Genomic DNA, 21819 nt, shown 5'->3' with positions numbered 1-21819 from the left:
ATTGAGAAGCATCCAGTGCAAAAAAAAAGGTGAAATCTCTAGTTTCAAACTGACAGATTCCAATGGGGATTTTATCATTTATTCACGTACCGGTGTACTTTGGGTGCGAGAGGTCCCGGGTTCAAATCCCGAACGAGCCCTTTTGTAGAGCCTTTAACAGTCTGAGACAGGCGGATCTTGGGCAACTGGTTGGAGGGGCAACTGCCATCCCTGGAGTGCAGGACGAGGTGGCTGAGTGATTAAGGCAATGGACTGCTAATCATTTGTGCTTTGCACAAGTGGCTTCAACATTGCACAACTTTTCTTTATTTCTTCCTTGATTAAAAATCTGTAATTTTAACCGGTACTGGTTACCTTCAGACAAGTCCTGTGACACTTGCGGGGGTCGTAGAGCAAAACTGAGAACGGCATTGTGTTTGTTAGAGTCTCCCCTTTCCATAGAATGCTCAAACAATTTTGTTGGTCAAACCGTTCGGAAGCTACAGACATTTATATGAGAAAACTGATATTCGGGATGTCTCATGTTTTGACAAACATCGCTCTCGCTCTGCCGCCTTTCACCGAAAATGCAGAGGTGTGACATCAGCGGTTATGGAAGTTTGAGAAGCATCCAGTGCAAAAAAAAGGTGAAATCTCTAGTTTCAAACTGACAGATTCCAATGGGGATTTTATCATTTATTCACATACCGGTGCGTCAATCGGCTCAAATTCAATGAGCTCCAATTCGTTTTGATGTCTTCTTTTTCATCTTCAAAATCTTCATTTAGCTCTTCTTCATTTGTTTCTTGCTGTTACAGAAAATGAAAATTTAATCTGAAAGACTCGGCAGATGAATTACAGAGGATTTGAACTGAAACCTGGTCAACTGCTTGGAAGACAGCTATGCTCACAAGTATACCAACAAAACTCACGTGATTCACTGTGGCCTGGAACCATCGACAAGTCAATCCATATCCTCACCGACATTGCTGGCGACAGCAAAAAAATGTCTTCGATAAAATGGCTCGTTGGTCTAGGGGTATGATTCTCGCTTTGGGTGCGAGAGGTCCCGGGTTCAAATCCCGAACGAGCCCTTTAACAGTCTGAGGGAGGCGGATCTTTGGCTACTGGTTGGAGGGGCAACTGCCGTCCCTGGAGTGCAGGACGAGGTGGCTGAGGGATCAAGGCAATGGACTGCTAATCATTTGTGCTCTGCACTAGTGGCTTCAACATTTATTAATTTCTTCCTTGATTAAAAATCTGTAATTTTAACCGGTACTGGTTACCTTCAGACGAGTCCTGTGACACTTGCGGGGGTCGTAGAGCAAAACTGAGAACGGCATTGTGTTTGTTAGAGTCTCCCCTTTCCATAGAATGCTCAAACAATTTTGTTGGTCAAACCGTTCGGAAGCTACAGACATTTATATGAGAAAACTGATATTCGGGATGTCTCATGTTTTGACAAACATCGCTCTCGCTCTGCCGCCTTTCACCGAAAATGCAGAGGTGTGACATCAGCGGTTATGGAAGATTGAGAAGCATCCAGTGCAAAAAAAAAGGTGAAATCTCTAGTTTCAAACTGACAGATTCCAATGGGGATTTTATCATTTATTCACGTACCGGTGTACTTTGGGTGCGAGAGGTCCCGGGTTCAAATCCCGAACGAGCCCTTTTGTAGAGCCTTTAACAGTCTGAGACAGGCGGATCTTGGGCAACTGGTTGGAGGGGCAACTGCCATCCCTGGAGTGCAGGACGAGGTGGCTGAGTGATTAAGGCAATGGACTGCTAATCATTTGTGCTTTGCACAAGTGGCTTCAACATTGCACAACTTTTCTTTATTTCTTCCTTGATTAAAAATCTGTAATTTTAACCGGTACTGGTTACCTTCAGACGAGTCCTGTGACACTTGTGGGGGTCGTAGAGCAAAACTGAGAACGGCATTGTGTTTGTTAGAGTCTCCCCTTTCCATAGAATGGTCAAACAATTTTGTTGGTCAAACCGTTCGGAAGCTACAGACATTTATATGAGAAAACTGATATTCGGGATGTCTCATGTTTTGACAAACATCGCTCTCGCTCTGCCGCCTTTCACCGAAAATGCAGAGGTGTGACATCAGCGGTTATGGAAGATTGAGAAGCATCCAGTGCAAAAAAAAAGGTGAAATCTCTAGTTTCAAACTGACAGATTCCAATGGGGCTTTTATCATTTATTCAAATACCGGTGCGTCAATCGGCTCAAATTCAATGAGCTCCAATTCGATTTGATGTCTTCTTTTTCAACTTCAAAATCTTCATTTAGCTCTTCTTCATTTGTTTCTTGCTGTTACAGAAAATGAAAATTGAATCTGAAAGACTCGACAGATGAATTACAGAGGATTTGAACTGAAACCTGGTCAACTGCTTGGAAGACAGCTATGCTCACAAGTATACCAACAAAACTCACGTGATTCACTGTGGCCTGGCACCATCGACAAGTCAATCCATATCCTCACCGTCATTGCTGGCGACAGCAAAAAAATGTCTTTGACAAAATGGCTTGTCGGTCAAGGGGTATGATTCTTGCTTTGGGTGCGAGAGGTCCGGGTTCAAATCCCGGTCGATGCCTTTAACTGTCTGAGACAAGCGGATCTTTGTTTACTGGTTGGAGGGGCAACTGCCATCCCTGGAATATAGGACGAGGTGGCTGAGTGATTAAGGCAATGGACTGCTAATCATTTGTGCTCTCCACTAGTGGCTTCAACATGTATTAATTTCTTCCTTGATTAAAAATCTGTCATTTTAACCGGTACTGGTTACCTTCAGACGAGTCCTGTGACACTTGTGGGGGTCGTAGAGCAAAACTGAGAACGGCATTGTGTTTGTTAGAGTCTCCCCTTTCCATAGAATGGTCAAACAATTTTGTTGGTCAAACCGTTCGGAAGCTACAGACATTTATATGAGAAAACTGATATTCGGGATGTCTCATGTTTTGACAAACATCGCTCTCGCTCTGCCGCCTTTCACCGAAAATGCAGAGGTGTGACATCAGCGGTTATGGAAGTTTGAGAAGCATCCAGTGCAAAAAAAGGTGAAATCTCTAGTTTCAAACTGACAGATTCCAATGGGGATTTTATCATTTATTCACATACCGGTGCGTCAATCGGCTCAAATTCAATGAGCTCCAATTCGTTTTGATGTCTTCTTTTTCATCTTCAAAATCTTCATTTAGCTCTTCTTCATTTGTTTCTTGCAGTTACAGAAAATGAAAATTTAATCTGAAAGACTCGGCAGATGAATTACAGAGGATTTGAACTGAAACCTGGTCAACTGCTTGGAAGACAGCTATGCTCACAAGTATACCAACAAAACTCACGTGATTCACTGTGGCCTGGAACCATCGACAAGTCAATCCATATCCTCACCGACATTGCTGGCGACAGCAAAAAAATGTCTTCGATAAAATGGCTCGTTGGTCTAAGGGTATGATTCTCGCTTTGGGTGCGAGAGGTCCCGGGTTCAAATCCCGAACGAGCCCTTTAACAGTCTGAGGGAGGCGGATCTTTGGCTACTGGTTGGAGGGGCAACTGCCGTCCCTGGAGTGCAGGACGAGGTGGCTGAGGGATCAAGGCAATGGACTGCTAATCATTTGTGCTCTGCACTAGTGGCTTCAACATTTATTAATTTCTTCCTTGATTAAAAATCTGTAATTTTAACCGGTACTGGTTACCTTCAGACAAGTCCTGTGACACTTGCGGGGGTCGTAGAGCAAAACTGAGAACGGCATTGTGTTTGTTAGAGTCTCCCCTTTCCATAGAATGGTCAAACAATTTTGTTGGTCAAACCGTTCGGAAGCTACAGACATTTATTTGAGAAAACTGATTTTTGGGATGTCTCATGTTTTGACAAACATCGCTCTCGCTCTGCCGCCTTTCACCGAAAATGCAGAGGTGTGACATCAGCGGTTATGGAAGATTGAGAAGCATCCAGTGCAAAAAAAAAGGTGAAATCTCTAGTTTCAAACTGACAGATTCCAATGGGGATTTTATCATTTATTCACGTACCGGTGTACTTTGGGTGCGAGAGGTCCCGGGTTCAAATCCCGAACGAGCCCTTTTGTAGAGCCTTTAACAGTCTGAGACAGGCGGATCTTGGGCAACTGGTTGGAGGGGCAACTGCCATCCCTGGAGTGCAGGACGAGGTGGCTGAGTGATTAAGGCAATGGACTGCTAATCATTTGTGCTTTGCACAAGTGGCTTCAACATTGCACAACTTTTCTTTATTTCTTCCTTGATTAAAAATCTGTAATTTTAACCGGTACTGGTTACCTTCAGACGAGTCCTGTGACACTTGTGGGGGTCGTAGAGCAAAACTGAGAACGGCATTGTGTTTGTTAGAGTCTCCCCTTTCCATAGAATGGTCAAACAATTTTGTTGGTCAAACCGTTCGGAAGCTACAGACATTTATATGAGAAAACTGATATTCGGGATGTCTCATGTTTTGACAAACATCGCTCTCGCTCTGCCGCCTTTCACCGAAAATGCAGAGGTGTGACATCAGCGGTTATGGAAGATTGAGAAGCATCCAGTGCAAAAAAAAAGGTGAAATCTCTAGTTTCAAACTGACAGATTCCAATGGGGCTTTTATCATTTATTCAAATACCGGTGCGTCAATCGGCTCAAATTCAATGAGCTCCAATTCGATTTGATGTCTTCTTTTTCAACTTCAAAATCTTCATTTAGCTCTTCTTCATTTGTTTCTTGCTGTTACAGAAAATGAAAATTGAATCTGAAAGACTCGACAGATGAATTACAGAGGATTTGAACTGAAACCTGGTCAACTGCTTGGAAGACAGCTATGCTCACAAGTATACCAACAAAACTCACGTGATTCACTGTGGCCTGGCACCATCGACAAGTCAATCCATATCCTCACCGTCATTGCTGGCGACAGCAAAAAAATGTCTTTGACAAAATGGCTTGTCGGTCAAGGGGTATGATTCTTGCTTTGGGTGCGAGAGGTCCCGGGTTCAAATCCCGGACGATGCCTTTAACTGTCTGAGACAAGCGGATCTTTGTTTACTGGTTGGAGGGGCAACTGCCATCCCTGGAATATAGGACGAGGTGGCTGAGTGATTAAGGCAATGGACTGCTAATCATTTGTGCTCTCCACTAGTGGCTTCAACATGTATTAATTTCTTCCTTGATTAAAAATCTGTCATTTTAACCGGTACTGGTTACCTTCAGACGAGTCCTGTGACACTTGTGGGGGTCGTAGAGCAAAACTGAGAACGGCATTGTGTTTGTTAGAGTCTCCCCTTTCCATAGAATGGTCAAACAATTTTGTTGGTCAAACCGTTCGGAAGCTACAGACATTTATATGAGAAAACTGATATTCGGGATGTCTCATGTTTTGACAAACATCGCTCTCGCTCTGCCGCCTTTCACCGAAAATGCAGAGGTGTGACATCAGCGGTTATGGAAGTTTGAGAAGCATCCAGTGCAAAAAAAGGTGAAATCTCTAGTTTCAAACTGACAGATTCCAATGGGGATTTTATCATTTATTCACATACCGGTGCGTCAATCGGCTCAAATTCAATGAGCTCCAATTCGTTTTGATGTCTTCTTTTTCATCTTCAAAATCTTCATTTAGCTCTTCTTCATTTGTTTCTTGCAGTTACAGAAAATGAAAATTTAATCTGAAAGACTCGGCAGATGAATTACAGAGGATTTGAACTGAAACCTGGTCAACTGCTTGGAAGACAGCTATGCTCACAAGTATACCAACAAAACTCACGTGATTCACTGTGGCCTGGAACCATCGACAAGTCAATCCATATCCTCACCGACATTGCTGGCGACAGCAAAAAAATGTCTTCGATAAAATGGCTCGTTGGTCTAAGGGTATGATTCTCGCTTTGGGTGCGAGAGGTCCCGGGTTCAAATCCCGAACGAGCCCTTTAACAGTCTGAGGGAGGCGGATCTTTGGCTACTGGTTGGAGGGGCAACTGCCGTCCCTGGAGTGCAGGACGAGGTGGCTGAGGGATCAAGGCAATGGACTGCTAATCATTTGTGCTCTGCACTAGTGGCTTCAACATTTATTAATTTCTTCCTTGATTAAAAATCTGTAATTTTAACCGGTACTGGTTACCTTCAGACAAGTCCTGTGACACTTGCGGGGGTCGTAGAGCAAAACTGAGAACGGCATTGTGTTTGTTAGAGTCTCCCCTTTCCATAGAATGGTCAAACAATTTTGTTGGTCAAACCGTTCGGAAGCTACAGACATTTATTTGAGAAAACTGATTTTTGGGATGTCTCATGTTTTGACAAACATCGCTCTCGCTCTGCCGCCTTTCACCGAAAATGCAGAGGTGTGACATCAGCGGTTATGTAAGATTGAGAAGCATCCAGTGCAAAAAAAAAGGTGAAATCTCTAGTTTCAAACTGACAGATTCCAATGGGGATTTTATCATTTATTCACGTACCGGTGTACTTTGGGTGCGAGAGGTCCCGGGTTCAAATCCCAAACGAGCCCTTTTGTAGAGCCTTTAACAGTCTGAGACAGGCGGATCTTGGGCAACTGGTTGGAGGGGCAACTGCCATCCCTGGAGTGCAGGACGAGTTGGCTGAGTGATTAAGGCAATGGACTGCTAATCATTTGTGCTTTGCACAAGTGGCTTCAACATTGCACAACTTTTCTTCATTTCTTCCTTAAATAAAAATCTGTAATTTTAACCGGTACTGGTTACCTTCAGACGAGTCCTGTGACACTTGTGGGGGTCGTAGAGCAAAACTGAGAACGGCATTGTGTTTGTTAGAGTCTCCCCTTTCCATAGAATGCTCAAACAATTTTGTTGGTCAAACCGTTCGGAAGCTACAGACATTTATATGAGAAAACTGATATTCGGGATGTCTCATGTTTTGACAAACATCGCTCTCGCTCTGCCGCCTTTCACCGAAAATGCAGAGGTGTGACATCAGCGGTTATGGAAGATTGAGAAGCATCCAGTGCAAAAAAAAAGGTGAAATCTCTAGTTTCAAACTGACAGATTCCAATGGGGATTTTATCATTTATTCACGTACCGGTGTACTTTGGGTGCGAGAGGTCCCGGGTTCAAATCCCGAACGAGCCCTTTTGTAGAGCCTTTAACAGTCTGAGACAGGCGGATCTTGGGCAACTGGTTGGAGGGGCAACTGCCATCCCTGGAGTGCAGGACGAGGTGGCTGAGTGATTAAGGCAATGGACTGCTAATCATTTGTGCTTTGCACAAGTGGCTTCAACATTGCACAACTTTTCTTTATTTCTTCCTTGATTAAAAATCTGTAATTTTAACCGGTACTGGTTACCTTCAGACGAGTCCTGTGACACTTGTGGGGGTCGTAGAGCAAAACTGAGAACGGCATTGTGTTTGTTAGAGTCTCCCCTTTCCATAGAATGGTCAAACAATTTTGTTGGTCAAACCGTTCGGAAGCTACAGACATTTATATGAGAAAACTGATATTCGGGATGTCTCATGTTTTGACAAACATCGCTCTCGCTCTGCCGCCTTTCACCGAAAATGCAGAGGTGTGACATCAGCGGTTATGGAAGTTTGAGAAGCATCCAGTGCAAAAAAAAGGTGAAATCTCTAGTTTCAAACTGACAGATTCCAATGGGGATTTTATCATTTATTCACATACCGGTGCGTCAATCGGCTCAAATTCAATGAGCTCCAATTCGTTTTGATGTCTTCTTTTTCATCTTCAAAATCTTCATTTAGCTCTTCTTCATTTGTTTCTTGCAGTTACAGAAAATGAAAATTTAATCTGAAAGACTCGGCAGATGAATTACAGAGGATTTGAACTGAAACCTGGTCAACTGCTTGGAAGACAGCTATGCTCACAAGTATACCAACAAAACTCACGTGATTCACTGTGGCCTGGAACCATCGACAAGTCAATCCATATCCTCACCGACATTGCTGGCGACAGCAAAAAAATGTCTTCGATAAAATGGCTCGTTGGTCTAAGGGTATGATTCTCGCTTTGGGTGCGAGAGGTCCCGGGTTCAAATCCCGAACGAGCCCTTTAACAGTCTGAGGGAGGCGGATCTTTGGCTACTGGTTGGAGGGGCAACTGCGGTCCCTGGAGTGCAGGACGAGGTGGCTGAGGGATCAAGGCAATGGACTGCTAATCATTTGTGCTCTGCACTAGTGGCTTCAACATTTATTAATTTCTTCCTTGATTAAAAATCTGTAATTTTAACCGGTACTGGTTACCTTCAGACAAGTCCTGTGACACTTGCGGGGGTCGTAGAGCAAAACTGAGAACGGCATTGTGTTTGTTAGAGTCTCCCCTTTCCATAGAATGGTCAAACAATTTTGTTGGTCAAACCGTTCGGAAGCTACAGACATTTATTTGAGAAAACTGATTTTTGGGATGTCTCATGTTTTGACAAACATCGCTCTCGCTCTGCCGCCTTTCACCGAAAATGCAGAGGTGTGACATCAGCGGTTATGTAAGATTGAGAAGCATCCAGTGCAAAAAAAAAGGTGAAATCTCTAGTTTCAAACTGACAGATTCCAATGGGGATTTTATCATTTATTCACGTACCGGTGTACTTTGGGTGCGAGAGGTCCCGGGTTCAAATCCCAAACGAGCCCTTTTGTAGAGCCTTTAACAGTCTGAGACAGGCGGATCTTGGGCAACTGGTTGGAGGGGCAACTGCCATCCCTGGAGTGCAGGACGAGTTGGCTGAGTGATTAAGGCAATGGACTGCTAATCATTTGTGCTTTGCACAAGTGGCTTCAACATTGCACAACTTTTCTTCATTTCTTCCTTAAATAAAAATCTGTAATTTTAACCGGTACTGGTTACCTTCAGACGAGTCCTGTGACACTTGTGGGGGTCGTAGAGCAAAACTGAGAACGGCATTGTGTTTGTTAGAGTCTCCCCTTTCCATAGAATGCTCAAACAATTTTGTTGGTCAAACCGTTCGGAAGCTACAGACATTTATATGAGAAAACTGATATTCGGGATGTCTCATGTTTTGACAAACATCGCTCTCGCTCTGCCGCCTTTCACCGAAAATGCAGAGGTGTGACATCAGCGGTTATGGAAGATTGAGAAGCATCCAGTGCAAAAAAAAAGGTGAAATCTCTAGTTTCAAACTGACAGATTCCAATGGGGATTTTATCATTTATTCACGTACCGGTGTACTTTGGGTGCGAGAGGTCCCGGGTTCAAATCCCGAACGAGCCCTTTTGTAGAGCCTTTAACAGTCTGAGACAGGCGGATCTTGGGCAACTGGTTGGAGGGGCAACTGCCATCCCTGGAGTGCAGGACGAGGTGGCTGAGTGATTAAGGCAATGGACTGCTAATCATTTGTGCTTTGCACAAGTGGCTTCAACATTGCACAACTTTTCTTTATTTCTTCCTTGATTAAAAATCTGTAATTTTAACCGGTACTGGTTACCTTCAGACGAGTCCTGTGACACTTGTGGGGGTCGTAGAGCAAAACTGAGAACGGCATTGTGTTTGTTAGAGTCTCCCCTTTCCATAGAATGGTCAAACAATTTTGTTGGTCAAACCGTTCGGAAGCTACAGACATTTATATGAGAAAACTGATATTCGGGATGTCTCATGTTTTGACAAACATCGCACTCGCTCTGCCGCCTTTCACCGAAAATGCAGAGGTGTGACATCAGCGGTTATGGAAGATTGAGAAGCATCCAGTGCAAAAAAAAAGGTGAAATCTCTAGTTTCAAACTGACAGATTCCAATGGGGCTTTTATCATTTATTCAAATACCGGTGCGTCAATCGGCTCAAATTCAATGAGCTCCAATTCGATTTGATGTCTTCTTTTTCAACTTCAAAATCTTCATTTAGCTCTTCTTCATTTGTTTCTTGCTGTTACAGAAAATGAAAATTGAATCTGAAAGACTCGACAGATGAATTACAGAGGATTTGAACTGAAACCTGGTCAACTGCTTGGAAGACAGCTATGCTCACAAGTATACCAACAAAACTCACGTGATTCACTGTGGCCTGGCACCATCGACAAGTCAATCCATATCCTCACCGTCATTGCTGGCGACAGCAAAAAAATGTCTTTGACAAAATGGCTTGTTGGTCAAGGGGTATGATTCTTGCTTTGGGTGCGAGAGGTCCCGGGTTCAAATCCCGGACGAGGCCTTTAACTGTCTGAGACAAGCGGATCTTTGTTTACTGGTTGGAGGGGCAACTGCCATCCCTGGAATATAGGACGAGGTGGCTCAGTGATTAAGGCAATGGACTGCTAATCATTTGTGCTTTCCACTAGTGGCTTCAACATGTATTAATTTCTTCCTTGATTAAAAATCTGTCATTTTAACCGGTACTGGTTACCTTCAGACGAGTCCTGTGACACTTGTGGGGGTCGTAGAGCAAAACTGAGAACGGCATTGTGTTTGTTAGAGTCTCCCCTTTCCATAGAATGGTCAAACAATTTTGTTGGTCAAACCGTTCGGAAGCTACAGACATTTATATGAGAAAACTGATATTCGGGATGTCTCATGTTTTGACAAACATCGCTCTCGCTCTGCCGCCTTTCACCGAAAATGCAGAGGTGTGACATCAGCGGTTATGGAAGTTTGAGAAGCATCCAGTGCAAAAAAAAGGTGAAATCTCTAGTTTCAAACTGACAGATTCCAATGGGGATTTTATCATTTATTCACATACCGGTGCGTCAATCGGCTCAAATTCAATGAGCTCCAATTCGTTTTGATGTCTTCTTTTTCATCTTCAAAATCTTCATTTAGCTCTTCTTCATTTGTTTCTTGCTGTTACAGAAAATGAAAATTTAATCTGAAAGACTCGGCAGATGAATTACAGAGGATTTGAACTGAAACCTGGTCAACTGCTTGGAAGACAGCTATGCTCACAAGTATACCAACAAAACTCACGTGATTCACTGTGGCCTGGCACCATCGACAAGTCAATCCATATCCTCACCGTCATTGCTGGCGACAGCAAAAAAATGTCTTTGACAAAATGGCTTGTTGGTCAAGGGGTATGATTCTTGCTTTGGGTGCGAGAGGTCCCGGGTTCAAATCCCGGACGAGGCCTTTAACTGTCTGAGACAAGCGGATCTTTGTTTACTGGTTGGAGGGGCAACTGCCATCCCTGGAATATAGGACGAGGTGGCTCAGTGATTAAGGCAATGGACTGCTAATCATTTGTGCTTTCCACTAGTGGCTTCAACATGTATTAATTTCTTCCTTGATTAAAAATCTGTCATTTTAACCGGTACTGGTTACCTTCAGACGAGTCCTGTGACACTTGTGGGGGTCGTAGAGCAAAACTGAGAACGGCATTGTGTTTGTTAGAGTCTCCCCTTTCCATAGAATGGTCAAACAATTTTGTTGGTCAAACCGTTCGGAAGCTACAGACATTTATATGAGAAAACTGATATTCGGGATGTCTCATGTTTTGACAAACATCGCTCTCGCTCTGCCGCCTTTCACCGAAAATGCAGAGGTGTGACATCAGCGGTTATGGAAGTTTGAGAAGCATCCAGTGCAAAAAAAAGGTGAAATCTCTAGTTTCAAACTGACAGATTCCAATGGGGATTTTATCATTTATTCACATACCGGTGCGTCAATCGGCTCAAATTCAATGAGCTCCAATTCGTTTTGATGTCTTCTTTTTCATCTTCAAAATCTTCATTTAGCTCTTCTTCATTTGTTTCTTGCTGTTACAGAAAATGAAAATTTAATCTGAAAGACTCGGCAGATGAATTACAGAGGATTTGAACTGAAACCTGGTCAACTGCTTGGAAGACAGCTATGCTCACAAGTATACCAACAAAACTCACGTGATTCACTGTGGCCTGGCACCATCGACAAGTCAATCCATATCCTCACCGTCATTGCTGGCGACAGCAAAAAAATGTCTTTGACAAAATGGCTTGTTGGTCAAGGGGTATGATTCTTGCTTTGGGTGCGAGAGGTCCCGGGTTCAAATCCCGGACGAGGCCTTTAACTGTCTGAGACAAGCGGATCTTTGTTTACTGGTTGGAGGGGCAACTGCCATCCCTGGAATATAGGACGAGGTGGCTCAGTGATTAAGGCAATGGACTGCTAATCATTTGTGCTTTCCACTAGTGGCTTCAACATGTATTAATTTCTTCCTTGATTAAAAATCTGTCATTTTAACCGGTACTGGTTACCTTCAGACGAGTCCTGTGACACTTGTGGGGGTCGTAGAGCAAAACTGAGAACGGCATTGTGTTTGTTAGAGTCTCCCCTTTCCATAGAATGGTCAAACAATTTTGTTGGTCAAACCGTTCGGAAGCTACAGACATTTATATGAGAAAACTGATATTCGGGATGTCTCATGTTTTGACAAACATCGCTCTCGCTCTGCCGCCTTTCACCGAAAATGCAGAGGTGTGACATCAGCGGTTATGGAAGTTTGAGAAGCATCCAGTGCAAAAAAAAGGTGAAATCTCTAGTTTCAAACTGACAGATTCCAATGGGGATTTTATCATTTATTCACATACCGGTGCGTCAATCGGCTCAAATTCAATGAGCTCCAATTCGTTTTGATGTCTTCTTTTTCATCTTCAAAATCTTCATTTAGCTCTTCTTCATTTGTTTCTTGCTGTTACAGAAAATGAAAATTTAATCTGAAAGACTCGGCAGATGAATTACAGAGGATTTGAACTGAAACCTGGTCAACTGCTTGGAAGACAGCTATGCTCACAAGTATACCAACAAAACTCACGTGATTCACTGTGGCCTGGAACCATCGACAAGTCAATCCATATCCTCACCGACATTGCTGGCGACAGCAAAAAAATGTCTTCGATAAAATGGCTCGTTGGTCTAAGGGTATGATTCTCGCTTTGGGTGCGAGAGGTCCCGGGTTCAAATCCCGAACGAGCCCTTTAACAGTCTGAGGGAGGCGGATCTTTGGCTACTGGTTGGAGGGGCAACTGCCGTCCCTGGAGTGCAGGACGAGGTGGCTGAGGGATCAAGGCAATGGACTGCTAATCATTTGTGCTCTGCACTAGTGGCTTCAACATTTATTAATTTCTTCCTTGATTAAAAATCTGTAATTTTAACCGGTACTGGTTACCTTCAGACAAGTCCTGTGACACTTGCGGGGGTCGTAGAGCAAAACTGAGAACGGCATTGTGTTTGTTAGAGTCTCCCCTTTCCATAGAATGGTCAAACAATTTTGTTGGTCAAACCGTTCGGAAGCTACAGACATTTATATGAGAAAACTGATATTCGGGATGTCTCATGTTTTGACAAACATCGCACTCGCTCTGCCGCCTTTCACCGAAAATGCAGAGGTGTGACATCAGCGGTTATGGAAGTTTGAGAAGCATCCAGTGCAAAAAAAAGGTCAAATCTCTAGTTTCAAACTGACAGATTCCAATGGGGATTTTATCATTTATTCACGTACCGGTGTACTTTGGGTGCGAGAGGTCCCGGGTTCAAATGCCAAACGAGCCCTTTTGTAGAGCCTTTAACAGTCTGAGACAGGCGGATCTTGGGCAACTGGTTGGAGGGGCAACTGCCATCCCTGGAGTGCAGGACGAGGTGGCTGAGTGATTAAGGCAATGGACTGCTAATCATTTGTGCTTTGCACAAGTGGCTTCAACATTGCACAACTTTTCTTCATTTCTTCCTTGATTAAAAATCTGTAATTTTAACCGGTACTGGTTACCTTCAGACGAGTCCTGTGACACTTGTGGGGGTCGTAGAGCAAAACTGAGAACGGCATTGTGTTTGTTAGAGTCTCCCCTTTCCATAGAATGGTCAAACAATTTTGTTGGTCAAACTGTTCGGAAGCTACAGACATTTATATGAGAAAACTGATATTCGGGATGTCTCCTGTTTTGACAAACATCGCTCTCGCTCTGCCGCCTTTCACCGAAAATGCAGAGGTGTGACATCAGCGGTTATGGAAGATTGAGAAGCATCCAGTGCAAAAAAAAAGGTGAAATCTCTAGTTTCAAACTGACAGATTCCAATGGGGCTTTTATCATTTATTCAAATACCGGTGCGTCAATCGGCTCAAATTCAATGAGCTCCAATTCGATTTGATGTCTTCTTTTTCAACTTCAAAATCTTCATTTAGCTCTTCTTCATTTGTTTCTTGCTGTTACAGAAAATGAAAATTGAATCTGAAAGACTCGGCAGATGAATTACAGAGGATTTGAACTGAAACCTGGTCAACTGCTTGGAAGACAGCTATGCTCACAAGTATACCAACAAAACTCACGTGATTCACTGTGGCCTGGCACCATCGACAAGTCAATCCATATCCTCACCGTCATTGCTGGCGACAGCAAAAAAATGTCTTTGACAAAATGGCTTGTTGGTCTAGGGGTATGATTCTTGCTTTGGGTGCGAGAGGTCCCGGGTTCAAATCCCGGATGAGGCCTTTAACTGTCTGAGACAAGCGGATCTTTGTTTACTGGTTGGAGGGGCAACTGCCATCCCTGGAATATAGGACGAGGTGGCTGAGTGATTAAGGCAATGGACTGCTAATCATTTGTGCTCTCCACTAGTGGCTTCAACATGTATTAATTTCTTCCTTGATTAAAAATCTGTAATTTTAACCGGTACTGGTTACCTTCAGACAAGTCCTGTGACACTTGCGGGGGTCGTAGAGCAAAACTGAGAACGGCATTGTGTTTGTTAGAGTCTCCCCTTTCCATAGAATGGTCAAACAATTTTGTTGGTCAAACCGTTCGGAAGCTACAGACATTTATTTGAGAAAACTGATTTTTGGGATGTCTCATGTTTTGACAAACATCGCTCTCGCTCTGCCGCCTTTCACCGAAAATGCAGAGGTGTGACATCAGCGGTTATGTAAGATTGAGAAGCATCCAGTGCAAAAAAAAAGGTGAAATCTCTAGTTTCAAACTGACAGATTCCAATGGGGATTTTATCATTTATTCACGTACCGGTGTACTTTGGGTGCGAGAGGTCCCGGGTTCAAATCCCAAACGAGCCCTTTTGTAGAGCCTTTAACAGTCTGAGACAGGCGGATCTTGGGCAACTGGTTGGAGGGGCAACTGCCATCCCTGGAGTGCAGGACGAGGTGGCTGAGTGATTAAGGCAATGGACTGCTAATCATTTGTGCTTTGCACAAGTGGCTTCAACATTGCACAACTTTTCTTCATTTCTTCCTTAAATAAAAATCTGTAATTTTAACCGGTACTGGTTACCTTCAGACGAGTCCTGTGACACTTGTGGGGGTCGTAGAGCAAAACTGAGAACGGCATTGTGTTTGTTAGAGTCTCCCCTTTCCATAGAATGCTCAAACAATTTTGTTGGTCAAACCGTTCGGAAGCTACAGACATTTATATGAGAAAACTGATATTCGGGATGTCTCATGTTTTGACAAACATCGCTCTCGCTCTGCCGCCTTTCACCGAAAATGCAGAGGTGTGACATCAGCGGTTATGGAAGATTGAGAAGCATCCAGTGCAAAAAAAAAGGTGAAATCTCTAGTTTCAAACTGACAGATTCCAATGGGGATTTTATCATTTATTCACGTACCGGTGTACTTTGGGTGCGAGAGGTCCCGGGTTCAAATCCCGAACGAGCCCTTTTGTAGAGCCTTTAACAGTCTGAGACAGGCGGATCTTGGGCAACTGGTTGGAGGGGCAACTGCCATCCCTGGAGTGCAGGACGAGGTGGCTGAGTGATTAACCTGTCTAGGATCAGCGTGGCGCTAGCGGCCCCCCCCCCCCCCCCCCCCACTGAAAAACCAGTGCCGCGAAATTCAAAAAAAATATTTTTTTAAAATATTTAACTTTCACACATTAAAGTCCAATACAGCTAATGAAAGACACAGATCTTGTGAATCCAGTCAACATTTCCGATTTTTAAAATGTTTTACAGGGAAGACACAATATGTAAAGATGTACATCTATTACCTAAAAACACATTAGCATAATCCACCATCTTTTATTTGTCCACCAACACCAGTAGCCATCACCAATTCGGCTAAACTAAGATATTTATAGCCCCTAACCAACAAAAAAACTCATTAGATGACAGTCTGATAACATATTTATGGTATGGGATAGGTTTTGTTAGAAAAAAGTGCATATTTCAGGTAGATGGCATAGTTTACAATTGCACCCACCATCACAAATGGACTAGAATAATTACAATGAGCAACGTGTTTACCTAACTACTAATCATCAAACATTTCGTAAAAATACACAGCATACACGAATCGAAAGACACAGATCCTGTGAATACAGACAATATTTCAGATTTTCTAAGTGTCTTACAGCGAAAACACAATAAATCGTTATATTAGCTTAGCACATAGCAATTAGCAGCCCAGCATTGATTCTAGCCAAAGTGAGCGATAAAAGTCAACATCGCCAAAAGATATTAATTTTTTCACTAACCTTCTCAGAATTCTTCCGATGACACTCCTGTAACATCACATTACAACATGCATATACAGTTTGATCGAAAATGTTTATATTTAGCCCCCAAAATCATGGTTAGACAATGTGAAATGTAGCTCAGTTGGTCAGAAAATGTCCTTGCGCCACTTAGACAGTGATCTACTCTTATACATAAATACTCATAAACGTGACTAAAAAATACAGGGTGGACAGGGATTGATAGACAATTTAATTCTTAATACAATTGCGTTATTACATTTTTTAATTTATCCTTACTTTTCAATACAGTTTGCGCCAAGCGAAGCTACGTCAAAAAACATGGCGTCCTAAGCCACTAAAATGTTTCGACAGAAACACGATTTATCATAATAAAAATGTCCTACCTTGAGCTGTTCTTCCATCAGTATCTTGGGCAAAGGATCCTTTCTTGGGAGAAATCGTCTTTTGGTGGAAAGCTGTCCTCTTGCCATGTGGAAATGTCAACTGCGTTCGGGATGAACTGAAAAGCGTGCCCAACTTTTCACATCGTTGCAAAAATAAATGTCCCAAAATCGCACTAAACGGATATAAATTGCTATAAAACGCTTTAAATTAACTACCTTATGATGTTTTTAACTCCTATAACGAGTGAAAAGATGACCGGAGAAATATAACAGGCTAAACTAACGCTTGGAACAGGTGCGCGCCGGTGTCTTCTTGGCTCATGACGCAGCTCCCAAAGAATGACTAGCTTCAGGGTTTTTTCATTTGTAGGGCCTGTGAACGCGCAATCGACCCCGTTGGAATCGTCATCACGTAAAGGCATCCAGGGAAAGACGTAAGAAGTGTCCGTATAGTCATAGCAACGACAGTGCCCTTTTAAATGACTTCAGAACAGTGGCCAACATTTCTCAAATCTGACTCCATGTCAGGGAAATTGCTGTAGAATGGGCTCTGTTCCACTTAGAGACAAAATTTCAACTCCTATAGAAACTATAGACTGTTTTCTATCCAATAATAATAATAATATGCATATTGTACGATCAAGGATTTTGTGGGAAGCCGTTTAAAAAATTAGCCAAATTAGCATAAGTAGTCTAAACAGCGCCCCCATCCCCAACAGGTTAAGGCAATGGACTGCTAATCATTTGTGCTTTGCACAAGTGGCTTCAACATTGCACAACTTTTCTTTATTTCTTCCTTGATTAAAAATCTGTAATTTTAACCGGTACTGGTTACCTTCAGACGAGTCCTGTGACACTTGTGGGGGTCGTAGAGCAAAACTGAGAACGGCATTGTGTTTGTTAGAGTCTCCCCTTTCCATAGAATGGTCAAACAATTTTGTTGGTCAAACCGTTCGGAAGCTACAGACATTTATATGAGAAAACTGATATTCGGGATGTCTCATGTTTTGACAAACATCGCACTCGCTCTGCCGCCTTTTACCGAAAATGCAGAGGTGTGACATCAGCGGTTATGGAAGATTGAGAAGCATCCAGTGCAAAAAAAAAGGTGAAATCTCTAGTTTCAAACTGACAGATTCCAATGGGGCTTTTATCATTTATTCAAATACCGGTGCGTCAATCGGCTCAAATTCAATGAGCTCCAATTCGATTTGATGTCTTCTTTTTCAACTTCAAAATCTTCATTTAGCTCTTCTTCATTTGTTTCTTGCTGTTACAGAAAATGAAAATTGAATCTGAAAGACTCGACAGATGAATTACAGAGGATTTGAACTGAAACCTGGTCAACTGCTTGGAAGACAGCTATGCTCACAAGTATACCAACAAAACTCACGTGATTCACTGTGGCCTGGCACCATCGACAAGTCAATCCATATCCTCACCGTCATTGCTGGCGACAGCAAAAAAATGTCTTTGACAAAATGGCTTGTTGGTCAAGGGGTATGATTCTTGCTTTGGGTGCGAGAGGTCCCGGGTTCAAATCCCGGACGAGGCCTTTAACAGTCTGAGACAAGCGGATCTTTGTTTACTGGTTGGAGGGGCAACTGCCATCCCTGGAATATAGGACGAGGTGGCTGAGTGATTAAGGCAATGGACTGCTAATCATTTGTGCTCTCCACTAGTGGCTTCAACATGTATTAATTTCTTCCTTGATTAAAAATCTGTCATTTTAACCGGTACTGGTTACCTTCAGACGAGTCCTGTGACACTTGTGGGGGTCGTAGAGCAAAACTGAGAACGGCATTGTGTTTGTTAGAGTCTCCCCTTTCCATAGAATGGTCAAACAATTTTGTTGGTCAAACCGTTCGGAAGCTACAGACATTTATTTGAGAAAACTGATTTTTGGGATGTCTCATGTTTTGACAAACATCGCTCTCGCTCTGCCGCCTTTCACCGAAAATGCAGAGGTGTGACATCAGCGGTTATGGAAGATTGAGAAGCATCCAGTGCAAAAAAAAAGGTGAAATCTCTAGTTTCAAACTGACAGATTCCAATGGGGATTTTATCATTTATTCACGTACCGGTGTACTTTGGGTGCGAGAGGTCCCGGGTTCAAATCCCAAACGAGCCCTTTTGTAGAGCCTTTAACAGTCTGAGACAGGCGGATCTTGGGCAACTGGTTGGAGGGGCAACTGCCATCCCTGGAGTGCAGGACGAGGTGGCTGAGTGATTAAGGCAATGGACTGCTAATCATTTGTGCTTTGCACAAGTGGCTTCAACATTGCACAACTTTTCTTCATTTCTTCCTTGATTAAAAATCTGTAATTTTAACCGGTACTGGTTACCTTCAGACGAGTCCTGTGACACTTGTGGGGGTCGTAGAGCAAAACTGAGAACGGCATTGTGTTTGTTAGAGTCTCCCCTTTCCATAGAATGGTCAAACAATTTTGTTGGTCAAACCGTTCGGAAGCTACAGACATTTATATGAGAAAACTGATATTCGGGATGTCTCATGTTTTGACAAACATCGCACTCGCTCTGCCGCCTTTCACCGAAAATGCAGAGGTGTGACATCAGCGGTTATGGAAGTTTGAGAAGCATCCAGTGCAAAAAAAAGGTGAAATCTCTAGTTTCAAACTGACAGATTCCAATGGGGATTTTATCATTTATTCACATACCGGTGCGTCAATCGGCTCAAATTCAATGAGCTCCAATTCGTTTTGATGTCTTCTTTTTCATCTTCAAAATCTTCATTTAGCTCTTCTTCATTTGTTTCTTGCTGTTACAGAAAATGAAAATTTAATCTGAAAGACTCGGCAGATGAATTACAGAGGATTTGAACTGAAACCTGGTCAACTGCTTGGAAGACAGCTATGCTCACAAGTATACCAACAAAACTCACGTGATTCACTGTGGCCTGGAACCATCGACAAGTCATTCCATATCCTCACCGACATTGCTGGCGACAGCAAAAAAATGTCTTCGATAAAATGGCTCGTTGGTCTAGGGGTATGATTCTCGCTTTGGGTGCGAGAGGTCCCCGGTTCAAATCCCGGACGAGCCCTTTAACAGTCTGAGGGAGGCGGATCTTTGGCTACTGGTTGGAGGGGCAACTGCCGTCCCTGGAGTGCAGGACGAGGTGGCTGAGGGATCAAGGCAATGGACTGCTAATCATTTGTGCTCTGCACTAGTGGCTTCAACATTTATTAATTTCTTCCTTGATTAAAAATCTGTAATTTTAACCGGTACTGGTTACCTTCAGACAAGTCCTGTGACACTTGTGGGGGTCGTAGAGCAAAACTGAGAACGGCATTGTGTTTGTTAGAGTCTCCCCTTTCCATAGAATGGTCAAACAATTTTGTTGGTCAAACCGTTCGGAAGCTACAGACATTTATATGAGAAAACTGATATTCGGGATGTCTCATGTTTTGACAAACATCGCACTCGCTCTGCCGCCTTTCACCGAAAATGCAGAGGTGTGACATCAGCGGTTATGGAAGTTTGAGAAGCATCCAGTGCAAAAAAAAAGGTGAAATCTCTAGTTTCAAACTGACAGATTCCAATGGGGATTTTATCATTTATTCACGTACCGGTGTACTTTGGGTGCGAGAGGTCCCGGGTTCAAATGCCAAACGAGCCCTTTTGTAGAGCCTTTAACAGTCTGAGACAGCCGGATCTTGGGCAACTGGTTGGAGGGGCAACTGCCATCCCTGGAGTGCAGGACGAGGTGGCTGAGTGATTAAGGCAATGGACTGCTAATCATTTGTGCTTTGCACAAGTGGCTTCAACATTGCACAACTTTTCTTTATTTCTTCCTTGATTAAAAATCTGTAATTTTAACCGGTACTGGTTACCTTCAGACGAGTCCTGTGACACTTGTGGGGGTCGTAGAGCAAAACTGAGAACGGCATTGTGTTTGTTAGAGTCTCCCCTTTCCATAGAATGGTCAAACAATTTTGTTGGTCAAACCGTTCGGAAGCTACAGACATTTATATGAGAAAACTGATATTCGGGATGTCTCATGTTTTGACAAACATCGCACTCGCTCTGCCGCCTTTCACCGAAAATGCAGAGGTGTGACATCAGCGGTTATGGAAGTTTGAGAAGCATCCAGTGCAAAAAAAAGGTGAAATCTCTAGTTTCAAACTGACAGATTCCAATGGGGATTTTATCATTTATTCACATACCGGTGCGTCAATCGGCTCAAATTCAATGAGCTCCAATTCGTTTTGATGTCTTCTTTTTCATCTTCAAAATCTTCATTTAGCTCTTCTTCATTTGTTTCTTGCTGTTACAGAAAATGAAAATTTAATCTGAAAGACTCGGCAGATGAATTACAGAGGATTTGAACTGAAACCTGGTCAACTGCTTGGAAGACAGCTATGCTCACAAGTATACCAACAAAACTCACGTGATTCACTGTGGCCTGGAACCATCGACAAGTCAATCCATATCCTCACCGACATTGCTGGCGACAGCAAAAAAATGTCTTCGATAAAATGGCTCGTTGGTCTAGGGGTATGATTCTCGCTTTGGGTGTGAGAGGTCCCCGGTTCAAATCCCGGACGAGCCCTTTAACAGTCTGAGGGAGGCGGATCTTTGGCTACTGGTTGGAGGGGCAACTGCCGTCCCTGGAGTGCAGGACGAGGTGGCTGAAGAATCAAGGCAATGGACTGCTAATCATTTGTGCTTTGCACAAGTGGCTTCAACATTGCACAACTTTTCTTTATTTCTTCCTTGATTAAAAATCTGTAATTTTAACCGGTACTGGTTACCTTCAGACGAGTCCTGTGACACTTGTGGGGGTCGTAGAGCAAAACTGAGAACGGCATTGTGTTTGTTAGAGTCTCCCCTTTCCATAGAATGGTCAAACAATTTTGTTGGTCAAACCGTTCGGAAGCTACAGACATTTATATGAGAAAACTGATATTCGGGATGTCTCATGTTTTGACAAACATCGCACTCGCTCTGCCGCCTTTCACCGAAAATGCAGAGGTGTGACATCAGCGGTTATGGAAGTTTGAGAAGCATCCAGTGCAAAAAAAAAGGTGAAATCTCTAGTTTCAAACTGACA

At 43.1% G+C, this 21819-nt stretch overlaps 7 non-coding genes across 7 annotated transcripts; all 7 read left to right on the top strand.

The window, feature by feature from the left end:
* Positions 1-1001: 1001 nt before the first annotated feature.
* Positions 1002-1073, top strand: trnap-ugg (transfer RNA proline (anticodon UGG)). The gene has a single exon. It is a non-coding gene; the product is annotated as a tRNA-Pro (tRNA).
* A 2347-nt stretch (positions 1074-3420) lies between these two features.
* trnap-ugg (transfer RNA proline (anticodon UGG)) lies at positions 3421-3492 on the top strand. The gene has a single exon. It is a non-coding gene; the product is annotated as a tRNA-Pro (tRNA).
* Positions 3493-5840: 2348 nt separating this feature from the next.
* Positions 5841-5912, top strand: trnap-ugg (transfer RNA proline (anticodon UGG)). The gene has a single exon. It is a non-coding gene; the product is annotated as a tRNA-Pro (tRNA).
* Positions 5913-7947: 2035 nt separating this feature from the next.
* On the top strand, positions 7948-8019 carry trnap-ugg (transfer RNA proline (anticodon UGG)). Its single transcript has one exon. It is a non-coding gene; the product is annotated as a tRNA-Pro (tRNA).
* A 4769-nt stretch (positions 8020-12788) lies between these two features.
* trnap-ugg (transfer RNA proline (anticodon UGG)) lies at positions 12789-12860 on the top strand. Its single transcript has one exon. It is a non-coding gene; the product is annotated as a tRNA-Pro (tRNA).
* A 1437-nt stretch (positions 12861-14297) lies between these two features.
* Positions 14298-14370, top strand: trnap-ugg (transfer RNA proline (anticodon UGG)). Its single transcript has one exon. It is a non-coding gene; the product is annotated as a tRNA-Pro (tRNA).
* Positions 14371-19737: 5367 nt separating this feature from the next.
* trnap-ugg (transfer RNA proline (anticodon UGG)) lies at positions 19738-19809 on the top strand. Its single transcript has one exon. It is a non-coding gene; the product is annotated as a tRNA-Pro (tRNA).
* The last annotated feature ends 2010 nt before the right edge of the window (positions 19810-21819 follow it).

The sequence above is a fragment of the Salvelinus fontinalis genome, chromosome 33, assembly GCF_029448725.1.
Source record: "Salvelinus fontinalis isolate EN_2023a chromosome 33, ASM2944872v1, whole genome shotgun sequence".
In the NCBI taxonomy this organism is placed as follows: Eukaryota; Metazoa; Chordata; class Actinopteri; order Salmoniformes; family Salmonidae; genus Salvelinus; species Salvelinus fontinalis.
Note: the sequence above shows the minus strand (reverse complement) of the source record. Positions and strands in the feature narration are given on the sequence as shown.